General features: G+C 45.6%; 1 protein-coding gene across 2 annotated transcripts in view; it reads left to right on the top strand.

Annotated features, from left to right (window-relative positions):
- Positions 1 to 15,465, top strand: part of NAA10 (N-alpha-acetyltransferase 10, NatA catalytic subunit) — a 363,584-nt gene that overhangs the window by 280,030 nt on the left and 68,089 nt on the right. The gene's annotated exons all lie outside the window — the stretch shown is intronic.

Here is a 15,465-nt window from a genome sequence, read left to right as displayed (position 1 = left end):
CTTTGGCAGATCATCAATAGTGGCAAATCAAGTGGGCACAATGTCATTTTTTAAATGTTGGGGATTTTAGTGTGTATGTGTGTGATTGTGTTGGAATGCTGCAACAGTAGATGATTATTAAAGACAGAGACTTGCGGACTGTGGAGAATGTTTCTTTGTTTCAAAAACCTAATACTTGGGCACGCATGCCAGAAGTAGATTTTTTTAAGACAGCTTCTTGCCATTTACAGTGGATGGATATTTACATTTAATGGACAATGTATTAGTGTGGGCCTGTGGGGTTCTGAAGGATACCAAGTATACCACTGCCAATGTCTTGTAAAGTGTCCTGGAAATGGATATTGGGATGTTACTGAAACAATATAGTAAGTGGGCTTAGAAATATAGTTTAATTAAACAAAGTGTACTTTCAATTTACAGGCCATAATTTAATTTATTTCATGTAGTCCAGATACTGGTAGATTGTATACCATTAGACTTAATTAGGGAGAGCTGTCATTCTGGGGAAACGAGCAGCCCTAGTTTCAGTGAAAGCTCTGTGGTTGCTTGCAGGTAGGAAGTTGCAGGATGTTGATGCAATGTGTTTTATTTATTATTTTAATGCATTTGTCATTTCAAAGCATGGTTTTCTTTGTTGCAAAAGAAGGCAGGACTGAATGAGTCATATAATGCTTAACTGACAGTGATGGGATAGAAAGAATTATACAGGATGTATAATGTTTGCAGCTACAGTTGTTTCAATAGTGTCTGTGATGCATAACTATTTTTGGGCCTGTGTCACACTTTTATTTTTCGCTTTGTCCAGATTTCTTGCTTTAAGGTTGAGAGGTATGGTTCCATACTAAATCAGAAGTTGTATGTACCTTGGAAGACTTTTCGGCATAATTATGAAAAACAGAGCCTTTTTAATATCTCTGCTTATTTCCAATATAAACTGCCATGTAACCTTGCAAATAACCTTCTTAAGCTACTTTAATTCTTTTGGAATTGACCGGTATGATTCAACGGTTCGGACGTAAGCATAGAGTGCAAATGTGACTTTGATTTCTTACAGCAGTCTATGGTTTACATAATCACAATAACTTTTCTGTGTTTCTGGGTGTATAATCATTTTAACAGTTTTAAAGATGTTTTCCAAAAATAAATAAATATATAATAAATAAATAATCCTCTCTACACTTTGAGCTATTGACGAAGTCTGGGAATTTTTTTTTTTTTTTTCAAAAGCGAAGGTCAGCGTTACAGCTCAGTAAACTGTCAGTCTTGTGAGTAACTTCTGCACAAATTAAAATGTCTGTCAAATGGCTTTAGATTGGAGGGAAGTTTATTTTTATTTATTTTATTTTACATTTGTTTACCGGGAAAGTCCGACTGGGCACAGGTCCATTTTCAGCGGAGGCCCAGGAAGAAAAGCTCCAAAAATATCACAAAACAATATAATACAATACATGAGAGAGAGACAGCAAATTATGGATGTAGTACTCATACAATATGGCAGAGATAACATCTTGTAACAGTGAGAATCATTGAGGTACAGAATAAACTTAAAAACATTTTTTTTTTACAGTTATAATTACAGCAAGGCAAATATCAATGTGTTGGAGAAAGCTGTTTGTACATAGCTGAATATAATTTTGCAAATGGAATTCTTAGTTAAACATGCCCCTCTTCATGGGCAACTAGATTTGAGTAACCAATATTAGATCTTAGCCATCCAGCTAGGAAAGGTTAGTATGTGGATTTTCCATCTGGTTTGATGAAGGCTATGCTACTTACCCAAGAACTACATTTATGACCATCCATCCAGCCATCGTGAGGCTGAACTACATTGTTTGAGAATGAGAGGAGCTTTTTACAGAAGTTGAAGGTTTTTGTGTCAAGAACCTGTCCATAAAAAGTGGCTTGTTTATGTTGCAGTGAAAGCTGTGCTCTTTGTAGTGAGCATTTTAAGTATAACCAGTATTTCTGAGGTAGAGGAAGTCTCTTAAGGCAGGATCTTTCTTAGCCTGTAAAGCAAGACAATGATGAAATTTATAGGGGCTAGTGAGAGACAGAGGAAAGCAAGAAGCTTTTTAGTCTGTTTGGATAACTAAGTGAACTTAGTCCTGTGACCTTTTTTGTCAGAAATGATTGTAGTCTTTCTTTTGGCAGGGTGTTTTGCTGAGGCACATGTCAAAAGGGGCATTGCACTCAATAATGGCTATTGTAAAGGAAGAATACAGGGATGTTATGACCTCCTTGTCCCTGGATGAGATACGCTTACTAATGAAGTGGGCCATGTAAAAAGCTTTCCTTACAATGGAGACAACGTGGTGGTCAAAAGTCAGGTTTCTATCAACCTGGGTGCCCAAGTACCATACGACTTATTGCGTGCTTACAACATTGTTATTAATGTGATAATTTGTGGGGACATCACTCTCCTCAAAGGGGATGATGATGCATTTTTTGGCATTTAGCTTGAGGCCATGTTTCTGGCACTAGTTATTTGTTTGGGTGAGACCCTTTTGTAGCTTATTCAGAATTGTTTTAAGTCAGTAATTTGAATTCTTTACTTTATTGCAAATTTGTTGGGTTATTTTTTGTGGATTATAGTATTGTAGGACTGCTAATGTTGACATTTTACGTAGTTTTACTGCTGGAATGGTTTTCCCAGTGAGAAATGCTAGTGCTGTAGTGAATATCTGTTTATTTGTAAAAAAAAAAAAAAAATGTATATTTATTTATTTATATATAGATATATAGATATAGATATTAACTAAGATGTTAGAGTTAACTGTTAGATTAGAGAATTAGAAATTAGAATGAGAATTAGAATTTTAAGGCAACTATTAGGCATTTATTACATTTATTCATTGTTCAAATGCACCTACAGTACAGCCAGGAGGTCGACTGTGGTCTTCCGGAGCAACGAAAGAGTTAACTATAATATATTTTATATGTGGCCCCAAGACCATTTCTGTTCACTCAATGCGGTCCCAGCAAGCCAAAAGGTTGGACACCCCTGCTCTAGGCACTAGTGCTTCATGCAAGAAAAATCTTACAGACTCAAAGCTGGACCACTGTTGCTACAGAGTCAGATGTGCTAAGTTGCAGGAGGACCCACAGGTCATGTCAGACAAAAAAGAAAGGATAATTTTTTCAAGCTTAATTTTTTTTTTTAATGTCTTTATCGACGTCACACGTTACATGGCAACATGGGATGTAATGTGATCCTATCTCGCCTACATTCTCTACAGATGGGTTCAGAGCCGATCCTCTGCTCAGACTCGGCCACTATACAATAGAACGCAGTCTCTTATTGGCTGAGTTACCTCGTATCCCAGGATGCACCACTACTGCTTCCCCAGATCTCGTTTGCCGCTTCTGAAGCTTAGACGTGGTCTCTGACTTGGCTGAGCTAAGTGCCTCTTAGTGACATTATTTTCTGTCAAATTTTGTGCTAAAACTTACCCAAAAGCTGTTTTAACAGCTACTTGTTGTTGTGTGACTGTGTATTTAGAGTTTTTTGTGGTAAAAGTGTATTTTTGTGGCAAGTGTTCCCGTTTGAGTTAGAGGGGCCTTGCCCTATCCTAGGCGTTTTAGTTAGTCTAGGCTGTCATGTGAGTAGTTTTTGTGTAGTTTTTTTGAAGTTTAGTGGTAGATAGCCATGTCGAAGGAACATAGACCATCAGGTTTTAAAAAATGTTCCAAATGTAATTATAAAATGTCCATTACGGATGAACATTTTTTGTGTGTATACTGTTTGGGCCCGAAGCACCTCCAGGAATCCTGTAGCGTTTGCCACGCTTTTTCCTCTTGCGTGCTCCAAGAGAGGAAAAATAAGTTGATTTTGAAAGGGCTTATTACCCCTTCCTTTGAGGAAGCCCTATCTTCTTCTTCCCCTTCGAGGAAGAAAAAATCTTCGGCTCCGACCAGCCCGTCGGATCCGGCAGCTAAAAAGTCACAGCAGGCTTCTCAGTTGGCTCCATGGACTTCGGAGCCGAGGGCGGAACGGTCTGCCTCGATGTCTCCAGCCTTGACTCCTCTGGCTTCGGAGTCGAGAGCTCGGGCGTCGAGAGGCGAGTCATCTCCATCGGCTCCACTGCCTTCGGAGCCGATGAGGGTTGCCCGCTCAGACTCTTCCCCTTCGGTGCCGATGTCCCCATCGGCTCCGAGGGAAATTGCAGTGGTAGTGGAATCTCCCTCGGCGCCGATACTTCTCGAACCCATACGGAGCCGGTCCCCCAGTCTTTCGGAGCCGGCGGAGAAGTTGACTCGGACCCGGTCGGTCTCGTCTCGGTCGTCGAGAATGTCTGATTCGGATGTAGACAGGGTGCTTCAAAGGCTTTTTCAGTCTCCGGTCTTTCAAAAGTTGATCTCGGCTCCAGCCCAGTCGGCTCCGGAGCCGGTTTCCCATCCTGCTATCTCGGTTCCTCCTCCAACAGCTTCGGTGCCGTTGGAGTTAGTGTTGGTGGAGCCGGTGGAGGTTGTCGGGTCGGTTCCGACCCTAACTCCAACCCCGCCCTTCGGGTCAGGGTTCGGTACGCGGACCTCCTCTGTCGGCCCCGGGGGGGACGCTTCGGGACCGATCCTTTCGGTTCTGAGCCTCCCTCTCGGTGCGTCGGCTGCTGGAGTTCCGACTGCTGTTGTGGCCTTGGGGGTTGAACCATCCCAGGACTCTGGGGGTCCCGCCTTCAAGGCCATGAGGAGTGCCTTGGCCAAATCCTCTGGCCACTTCTACCATCTCACCACCACCTTCCCTTGGCACGGAGACTGGCTCCTTTGCAATCCCCCTGTCTCACGACAGCGGAGCCCTTGGGCCTGAGGTTACCCCCATTGGGGGTTCCCTTCTTCCTGGAGGTCCCTCCGAAACGCTTTTGGAGGAACCTCCGAGAAAGAAACAGTGCAAGAGGAAGCACGTCGACTCCCCTGATGAGTCTCTCACCTCGGATACCGACCTCGATGCTGCGGAAGGGTCCCCCAAGTCGTCCTCGGATGATGTATCCTTTGCGGACATCTTGGAGATTCTTAAGCAACGAGGCGACTGGCAGTCCAAACCCCCTTCTGCTGAGGAGTCGGTTTTCCTCAAGGCCTTCGGGGCTCAGCCCTCCGCCTCCTGGGTGTCTCCGCCTTTCGATGAGCTTCTGGATTTGATCTCTCGAAGGGCGTGGGAACACCCGGACTCTGTTGAACCGGTGCCAGCTCGCCCCAATAAATTCCTTTTGGCACCCACTGATAAGGACTTTCTTTCAAAAGGTGTGGCTGTAGATGCCTTGGTGATGGCATTTGCCACCCAGCAAGATGTCGCAGAGGCTTCACCGTCCGTCCATCCTCCTAATATGGAGTCTAGGAGCATGGATCGGTACAGGAAGCGTACCCTTACTTCAGCGACCTTTACACTAAGGTCTCTGAACTACTTGACGCATTTCACGAGACTGCAGAGGGATCTGGTCAAGGAGCTTTCGGATACCCTCTCCGGTAACTTACCTGAGCAGTTGGCCCAGACGGTTAACTCCCAGTTGGCTACCCTGTCCTCGTTATCCAACTCGTCCATGAGGCTCATTTCTTATGCAGCTGAAGGAGCAAGCAGAGCGGCGGGAACAGGTGTTGCTCTACGGAGACGAGCCTGGCTACGCCTGTGTCACTTTGCGGAGGCCTTTAAGTCTTCCTTTGCCGACGCCCCCTTTGATGGGTCCTCTTTGTTTGGACCCAAGGTAAAGGACACTTTGACTCGCTGCGAACAGGAGGGTAAGACTTTAACTACCGTAGGGGCCTGGTTTTCCACTCCCTTCAGACCTTATCCCAAGGCTCGAAGAGGAGGGAAAATGTGGTTCCGTAAGTCTCAAAAACCTTACTCGTCGCAGCAGAGCGATTCCCCTTCTAGAGGCAGAGGAGGGGGAAATTTTTCAGGGAGACGCCGTCCCAGAGGCGGCGGAGGCCCCCGCAACACTGGAGACCGCGAGTCCTTTCGTGGCTCCTCCTCCTTCCAGCATCCCTGAAGGAGTACCTGACTGTGCAGCTCCGGAGCCAGTCGGGGGTCGTTTTTCGAGGCACCTAAAGGCCTGGGAAAATATCACTCGGGACCAATGGGTGCTCCGAATCATCGCCGGAGGTTAACACCATTCCCTTCTCTCAACCCCCCCCCCCACACCGCCATCCCAAAGAATCCCGGACCCGCCACCCAGTCAACGGGATCTTGCAGCCAGCGAAATATCGAAGCTGCTTCAAAAAGGAGTCATCCAACTTGTCCCCGCAGATCAGGCCGGATCAGGGACTTGCTCAAGATTCTTTTTGGTACCAAAAAAGACCGGGGACTTGAGGTCCATTTTGGATCTCAGCAAGTTAAACCGATTAGTGAAAAAGTCCAAATTCCGGATGGTCACCTTGCAATCCATTCTCCCGCTTTTGGAGAAAGGTGTTTGGATGTGCTCCATAGATCTCAAAGACGCCTATTATCACATTCTGATGGATCAGGCGTCGAGGAGACACTTGCACTTCAGCCTAGGAGACAGTCATTTCCAGTTCCGTGCACTGCCCTTTGGTCTCACCACAGCCCCCAGGGTGTTCACCAAATGTTTGGCGGTGGTGACTGCTCACCTGAGAAGTCTAGGATTCCAGGTGTTTCCATACCTAGACGACTGGCTCCTAACTGCCACCTCCAGGCATCTACTCTTGAAAACTCTAGCGGCCACTATCTCCCTAGGCAACTTCTTGGGAATCACCTTCAATTGGACAAAATCCATATTGCTGCCATCATAGCGTATTCTGTTTATTGGTGCAGAAATAGACTCAAGGCAGATGCGAGTCTATCTTCCTGCGGAAAGGATAGCAACGCTGCAGTCTCAGGTTCGGGCATTACTCCTCAGACGTCGCGCTCCAGCGAGAATGGTCCTGCAGCTGTTGGGTTCCATGTCAGCCACCATTCTTCTGGTCCCCTTGGCAAGGTTGCATATGAGGATACTCCAGTGGCTCCTATCAGTCCAGTGGTCTTATAAAGACCTTCCCCTCAGTCACCACATATTGATCACAGAGACGTGCAAACAGGATCTTCGTTGGTGGCTTCTTTCCTCCAACCTGAATCTAGGGCGACCCTTCGTTCCCCCACTCCCCTCGGCCACGTTGACTGCGGATGCCTCCCAGACAGGGTTGGGGGGACATTATCTGGACAGGTCGGTCCAAGGCACGTGGCACACCGACGAGAGTCTTCTCCACATCAATATCCTGGAAATGAGGGCGGTGCTTTTAACGTTGCAAGCACTGCACGATCACCTCCCCCAGGGTACGATTGCCATTCAGTCCGACAACATGTCGGTAGTCTGGTACTTAAACAAGCAAGGAAGGGACCAGGTCTTACCCCCCTTTGCAGAGAGGCCATGAAGGTATGGGATTGGGCGATTGCTACCAAACGTTTCCTAGTGGCAACACACATTCCGGGGAGATCCAACGTGGTAGCCGACAGACTGAGCAGAACTATTCTCTCCCCTCACGAGTGGTCCTTGAACGACAGAGTGGTAACTCAGATTTTCACGAGATGGGGAGCTCCTTGTTGCGATCTTTTCGCAACTCCCCTCAACGCGAAATGCCAGCAGTTCTTCTCACCCCAGTTCCGGGGGAGATCCCCAAGGATGCTCTAGTCCAAGCTTGGCCCCCCCGGTCTGCTATACGCTTTTCCACCGGTTCCCCTTCTCCCCAAGGTGATTCAGAAGGCGATTCGCTTGGAAAGCAAAATGATTCTAATCGCCCCATACTGGCCTCGTCAAGTCTGGTTCCCCTTTCTTCACAAATATGCATTGGAGGGTCCCTGGTTCCTGGACCAAGTTCCGGACCTCTTGACGCATCAGTCAGGACAGCTCCATCAGTCCCTCCATTCATTGAAGCTAGCAGCTTGGCTACTCCTCTTCCGACCATAGTTAGGAGCCATTCTTTCGACCCTGAAGTCATGCATATTTTGTCCTCTGCCCACAAGACTTCTACTAAAAAGATGTATAGCAATAAATGGAAGAGGTTTGCTATTTGGGCCCAACTCCGAGGATTAGATCCTATGACAGCCTCTGTGTCAGAGGTTCGGAAGTTTTTAGCTTCCCTGTTCAACCAAGGTTGTTCGGTGTCTACCATCGAAGTTCAATTGGCTGCTATTTCCAGTTTTCACGAGAGCGTAGAACCACCTCTAATGAGCAACAAGTTGTGCAAAGCTTTTATTAAAGGAGCTTGGCTTCTACGGCCCCCTATATCTCATCCTGCACCACCGTGGGACCTTAACGTGGTGTTAGGTGCATTAACTTCACCTCCCTTTGAGCCGGCAGCAACCTGTGACTTTAAATTTCTTTCTTGGAAGACTGCTCTTCTAGATGTCCTTCAAGGATGCAGCTGCAGTCCTTACAAATGGGTTGTCCTGTCGTCAGGCAGCCCTTCGGTCGTCCGGATTCCAAAGTCTGGGTCTGGCTTCGGCTGGTGTCGCACTTCACCCGACGTCATTGCGGCAGTTCTTCGGGTATAAAGGCATCAGCTGACGCCATTTTCCTCAGTCTTTCTTGCCGCGTGGCGCCCGAAGCAGAAGCTGTTAGCAAGTGCTGGTCGGTCACATCCAGAGATTACTACTACCGAATACTACTTCGAAGACTTCTATAAAGCTAAGTACCCCGTTGGGGACTCTTTCTTGCCTCAGCCGATGTCAGAGAAAGTTAATAACTGTTTATCTTGTGGGAAACAAATACCTCATAAAGATTTCCACTCCTATTGCATACATTGTTTAGGCCCAGACCACGACGTAGCAGCTTGTCTAGCCTGTGCTTCTTTTAACCGACGGACGCTTAGACGTCGCTCGGACTTTGCTGAACAGATTTTCAGCTCCGATTTTGCCTACATTATGCCGTCGGATCCTCCGACTACGCAAATAACCAAAAAGCGCAAAGAAAAGGACCGACACTCGTGGTTTCGGCTGAAACCGCGGTTAAGCAAACCACGAATGTCTCTGTTTCGGCCGAAACCGAGCAAGCGGTTCTTTCTTCAGCCGATAACTTGCCTTCTACCGAGGCCTCTTCTATCCTGGTAGAAACGGCTTCTGAAAACCAACCTTCTGTTGCGATTTCACAGGATTTATCAGACACCATTCCCCTAGATATTTCTACCCCTGCACGTGGAGCTGCTAGGCCTCCTCCAGCTATGTCTATTAAGGCCTTTGCCAGGGCTAAAGCAGCCAATGCTTCAAAACCTGTGCCTGCCAAGCCCCCCTCTCACAGGCCCAGCACCAGCTCCCATATGCTTTCTTTTGCAGAGGATCTCATCTCTTTAATTCGGGGATCCCAGCCTCATCCAGACAGGGTCTCTCTCCCTCCCCCAGAAAAGAGGCCTAGAGCAGAGCCCCCTGAGCCAGTAGCCGCAGATGATTCCTCTGATGACTCAGATCATACAGACCCTCCTGAGGCTTCTTATTCTCCTTACGAAGACTCTGATGCTGAGGAGTCCATCCCTTCAGCCTCCCCTCCTGAGGAATTTTCCTTTGGGGAAACCTTGCATGCTATGAGGGAACAATTTCAGTGGTAGGGCCAAGATTTCTCAGACTCTAGAAAAAGGCTTAGGACCTTTCTACACTTGCCACAGCATAGGCCCTTAGCTATACCTCCAATTCTATCTGTTGTTGATGATGCATTTAATGATGCTTGCACTGCTCCTGATACTTTACCTCCGGCCTCTGCTAAGCCCGATAGGTACTACAGGGTCCCGGACACTCATCACCACTTATATAAGGCTCCTTTTGCAGATCCAGAGACTATCTCCCAGGGCCCAAAAGCTGTAGCAGCTACTTCTAAAACCCACTCCCCTCTGAAAGGGATTCAAGGTCCTTAGAGAGATGGGGTAAAAAAGTTTACTCCTCTGCTACTTTGTCAGCTAGAGCTTTGAACTGCCAATTTCATATGATTCAATATCAAGAGTTTATGCTTGACCAGTTGACTAAAAAGCTGTCCTCTGAAGAATCTTTAGATAAAAAGTATATTCTAGAAATGTTACATAACATACAGCAAGTTAGTAACCATTCTTTAAAATGTGGCTATGATGCACTGGAGGCTTCCTTTAGATCAGCCATGACTGGCACAGTTATCAGGAGACATGCATGGTTGAAAGAACAGATTTTACCAGACCATGTCAAATCTAAGCTTTTGGATACACCTATGGACAAGGTCAATTTATTTGGTGCCCCCGCACAGCAGGTACTAAAAAAGATGGAAGAGAAAGCAAAATCTGTGCAAACAGTCAAAGATTTCTTACAAGTTCAACCTCCAAGGTTTAGCAGGAACTGGCCCTCCAAAAATTGGTCCTTTCCGGACTCCCCTAAGACACAGAGGCAGGAATAGACGCTCTAGAGGCAGAAACCAATCCAGGGGTGCCTACAGGGGTCGCCAGTGGCAGGGTAACAACCTACGAGGCACCGATACAGCCACCACCACTACAACAACTCAATCACAGTGACTTGGAGGTGGCACCGCCTACCAGGGAACAACTAGAAGCACCCTTAGGCCGAAAGCTATCATTATTTTCAAAAAACTGGCACTGCATTACAAGAGAAAAATGGATTTTGCAGACTATAGACAAAGGTTACAGGTTCCATTTCCATACACTACCAGGAAAGAGAGGAATGCCAAACCTACCACCTTCTCAAAGGACAGAAGCTCTAAAACAAATATCTCAATTATTAAGAATGAGAGCTGTAGAAAAGGTACCATTTTCAGAGCAAGGGAAGGGATTTTACTCCAGGCTCTTCCTGGTACCAAGAAAGGAAAACAAATGGAGGCCTATTCTAGACCTGTCCGCTTTAAACACATTCCTCATTGTTCCAAAATTCAAAATGCTGACCCTACAGCAGCTTCTTCCCATGCTGGGCAAGGAGTCTTGGCTGGTAACTCTAGATCTCAAGGAGGCATACCTGCACGTCCCCATAAGACCAATTTGCAGAAGATACCTCAGATTTCTTGCAGGATCAGAGCATTATCGATTCTCAGCATTGCCCTTTGGCTTATCTACTGCGCCCAGAGTGTTCACGAAATGCCTGGCATCAGTAATCGCTCATTGCAGACTTCAGGGAATTCAAATCTATCCCTACCTGGACGACTGCCTGATACAAGCGGACAACAAAAACAAACTAACAGGAGACTTACAAAGAGTCATCTACCTGCTGCAAGCCCTGGGATATACAGTCAATACAAAAAAGTCAAGACTGATTCCATCCCAAAGAATAACCTTTCTGGGTGCAGAATTGGACACATCAAAACAAATGGCATTTCTAACCACAGAAAAAGAGCAACTTCCTCTCTACTTCTTGGCATTAACAAAGCAGAGCCATCTAACTGCAAGAAAAGTGCTACAAGCTCTAGGCTTCATGGCATCCTGCATAATACTGGTCCCTCATGCCAGGCTGCATATGAGAAAGCTACAGTGGTACCTAAAGAATTTGTGGTCTCAGCACAAGCACAGCCTAGAAACAAAAATTCCAATGATCCCATGCCTGAAGCAAGAGTTCTTATGGTGGGCTCGGGCCTGTCAATCAAACACAGGACTGCCCTTCTGCAAAAGTCAACCAAGACAAACCATCACGACAGATGCCTCAGACCTCGGTTGGGGGGCACACATGATGGGCAAGTGCATTCAAGGCCTATGGACTCAAGACCAGCTGCATCTGCACATAAATCTAAAAGAAATGATGGCAGTAAAATTGGCAATCCAGGCATTCAGACCTATTCTCCAAGAAGGCCAGTTGATGATAAGGACAGACAACACCACGGTTGTGGTACATCAACAAACAGGGAGGCACACACTCATACCCTCTATGCCGGTTGGCACTGGACCTATGGGATGTGGCTCTGAGCTACAACATTCAGTTAGTCAATTTATGTACCAGGGAAGGAAAACATTCTAGCAGACACATTAAGCAGAACTACAACAGATGCCCACGAATGGATGCTGCATCCGGACATCTTCAAAACCATCACAAGAGAATGGGGATTACCACAAATAGACTTGTTTGCATCCCCACTCAATCACCAGTTGAAGAAATTCTGCACAAGGCCTTACCACCCACTTGCTTGGAAGGTGGACTCTCTATCCTTCAGTTGGAAAAACCTGACAGCATATGCATTCCCACCACTTCCTTTGATGCACAAGGTGCTTCTCAAGATCAAAGAGGAACGTCCGAGGATCATTCTGATAGCCCCAGACTGGCCAAGACAACATTGGTATCCACTGCTGAGGAGCATGTCTCGGGAACAAATATGGACACTGCCCCTGATCCCATTACTGCTGACACAGAACAACTACAACATCCTGCATCCAAACCTAAAAACTCTGCAGCTGACTGCCTGGAACATTACATAACAGCAATTAACCCAAATTTATCCCAAAGGGTTAAAGACATAATCCTGGAGGCTCGTAGACCTTCAACAAGAAAGAATTATGCAGCAAAATGGAAAAGATATCTCATCTGGAGTACTGCAAAGGGCCAAGATGTGACACTGGTGAACATAGCCAACATCCTGGAGTACTTGGCGGAGCTTTTTCATACAGGCCTGTCCTATTCCTCCATCAAGATACATGCATCAGCTATTTCAGCAGAATACAGCTTGGATCCTCCTGTCTTCTCGCATCCTCTGCTCAGTTTCTGAGAGGAATTAAAAATGTGAAACCTCCATTGCCAGCATGGGACTTGAACTTTGTGCTAGAAAAACTGACTCTACCTCCTTTCGAACCAGCAGCTACATCAGAATTGCAATACTTATCCTGGAAGACTGCTTTCCTGCTGGCAATAACTTCAGCAAGAAGGGTCTCTGAACTACAGGCGTTAATGGCAGTACAACCCTTCCTGATCTTCCATCAAGATAGTGTCCTTAAGAACAAATCCTACATTTATGCCTAAGGTGGTATCCAGAGTCTCTTTAAATCAGGCTATCCACCTTCCACATTCTTCCCCAATCCACAGAACAGGGGAGAAAAGCTCTTGCATACCTTGGATGTACACAGACAATTACGCTACTACCTGGACAGGACAAAAAACAATAGAAAAACTGACCAGCTTCTGGTAGCATATGCAACAGGCAAGGAAGGAAAACCAATTTCTAAACAGACAATCTCCAAATGGATAGGAAATTGCATTAGATTTTGTTACTCCTACCATGGAAAGAAAACTCCAGAAAACATCAGGACTCACTCCACAAGGGCTACAGCCACTACCACAGCTTTCTTACGAGGAGTGGCTACCAAGGACATTATAGAGGCTGCTACTTGGACCTCCGTGCATACATTTGCCAAGCATTATAATTTACCTCTATACTCTAGATCCCGTGCTGGCTTTGCCACTGCTGTTTTGCAAGGGATACTAACTACACCATAATCTACTCTTATTTCCTCCTCCCCTAGTTTAGCTATGGTATTCTACCCATTTGTAAGGACTGCAGATGCATCCTTGAAGGACATAGTACAGTTTTGTACCTACCATAAATGTAGATGTCCGAGAGGAATGCATCTGCAGTCAGGATTACCCACCCTCCTTCCCCTCTGAGGTACTCCTAGGGTACTTACCAATCTTCAGCTAGCTTGGGGGGGATCTATTATGGTGTATTTGTTTGTATATATGTACATACATGCTTATTTTGTGTGTTAGCTCTCTACTATTTGGAATATTTGGCATTTATCCAAATTTAGCCATCCAAGAGGGCACCTGGCATCTGGGGCAAGAAACACTGAGGAAAATGGCGTCAGCTGATGCCTTTATACCCGAAGAACTGCCGCAATGACGTCGGGTGAAGTGCGACACCAGCCGAAGCCAGACCCAGACTTTGGAATCCGGCCGACCGAAGGGCTGCCTGACGACAGGACAACCCATTTGTAAGGGCTGCAGATGCATTCCTCTCGGACATCTACATTTATGGTAGGTACAAAACTGTACTTTGTTATTACATCAGCCAGGCGAGTTTCAGAACTTCAAGCCCTATGTGTCAAACCACCATACCTGGTATTTCACAAGGATAGAGTATCTCTTAGACCAAACCCATCCTTTATACCAAAGGTTTGTTCTAACTTTTGTTTGCAACAATCACTGGAATTACTGTTTTTTTTCCCTAAGTATTCAAACAGAGCTGAATATACCTTTCACAGCTTAGACGTGCACAGACAATTACATTTCTATTTGGATAGGACACACCAAGCACGAAAATCAGATCAACTGTTTGTGTCCTTTTCGGATAGTAAATTGGGCAAAGCCATCACGAAAGTCACTATTGCCAAGTGGATCAGAGACTGTATCAGTCATATTTATCGCATTTCAAATAAGGAGCTTATAGTTCCAGTGAAAGCTCATTCTACCAGGGCTATGGCCACTTCGGCAGCCTTTCATTCCAAGCTTTCTATTAGTGACATTTGTGCGGCTGCTACGTGGTCTTCTCTGCACACCTTTATTTCTCACTACAAATTGGATGCGGCATCTAGGGGGCGAGCTTCCTTCGGTTCCACGGTTCTCAGGAGCGTTTTCCAGTGAGCCACCCAGGAATTAGGTGCTAGGGACGCTGTCCCATCTGTAGAGAATGTAGGCGAGATAGGATCACATTACATCTTTTAGTTATGTACTTACCATAACTTTAGATGTATGGGATCCATCTCGCCTACTTTCCTAATAACCCACCCTCCTTCCCCCTGCCTTGTAGGCCAGAAGAGACCGGGCGATCCGGATTCAACTTTTTCCTCTCTTGAAACACCTGGCAATGTTATAACAGTCTGTGTGTGTGTGTGCATGTGTGCGGACAAACAAGATCTGGGGAAGCAGTAGTGGTGCATCCTGGGATATGAGGTAACTCAGCCAATAAGAGACTGCGTTCAATTGTATAGCGGTTGAGTCTGAGCCGAGGATTGTCTCCGAACCCATCTGTAGAGAATATAGGCAAGATGGATCCCATACATCTAAAGTTATGGTAAGTACATAACTAAAAGTTCACGTGTTATAAAAGTGAAAACTATTACAAGAAATTCTTTAATGCATTATATATTGAGTAGTTTGAAGAAATCCATTTAACATTACTTACATTGCTAAAGTCATGCTTTCCCTAAAATTTCACTCTTCCAGAAAATTCTTCATCATATATTGCTGCAACAGATGCATTTCACTGTAGTCTAAGATCCAACCTCGAAAATTTCTCTTTAAAACATTCAGTAATTCCGTTAGATTTTGATTTGTATTTTCCAGTAATTGCAGCCAACAATGCTAAACTAGGTCTTTACTATGCCTTGGCATCTCTCTCAACTGTCAAGATTTTCAAAGGATGCAAAAATGTGATATTCTAGTCTGTTCCACAAAAAATGTGTGGGTCTCTAGCAAATGTGTGAGGGCTAATGACTTTGTTTGGCCTCATGTTCAGTAAGTTCATGTTAATGCAAAACTAGTTATTTTTAGCAACTTTCTAAGCGAAATATTTAAACTGTCCTTCATTATTTTTTATTTGTTCTTCC

The sequence above is a fragment of the Protopterus annectens genome, chromosome 8.part0 (genome assembly GCF_019279795.1).
Source record: "Protopterus annectens isolate FY-2018-M chromosome 8.part0, PAN1.0, whole genome shotgun sequence".
Lineage (NCBI taxonomy): Eukaryota > Metazoa > Chordata > Ceratodontiformes > Protopteridae > Protopterus > Protopterus annectens.
Note: the sequence above shows the minus strand (reverse complement) of the source record. Positions and strands in the feature narration are given on the sequence as shown.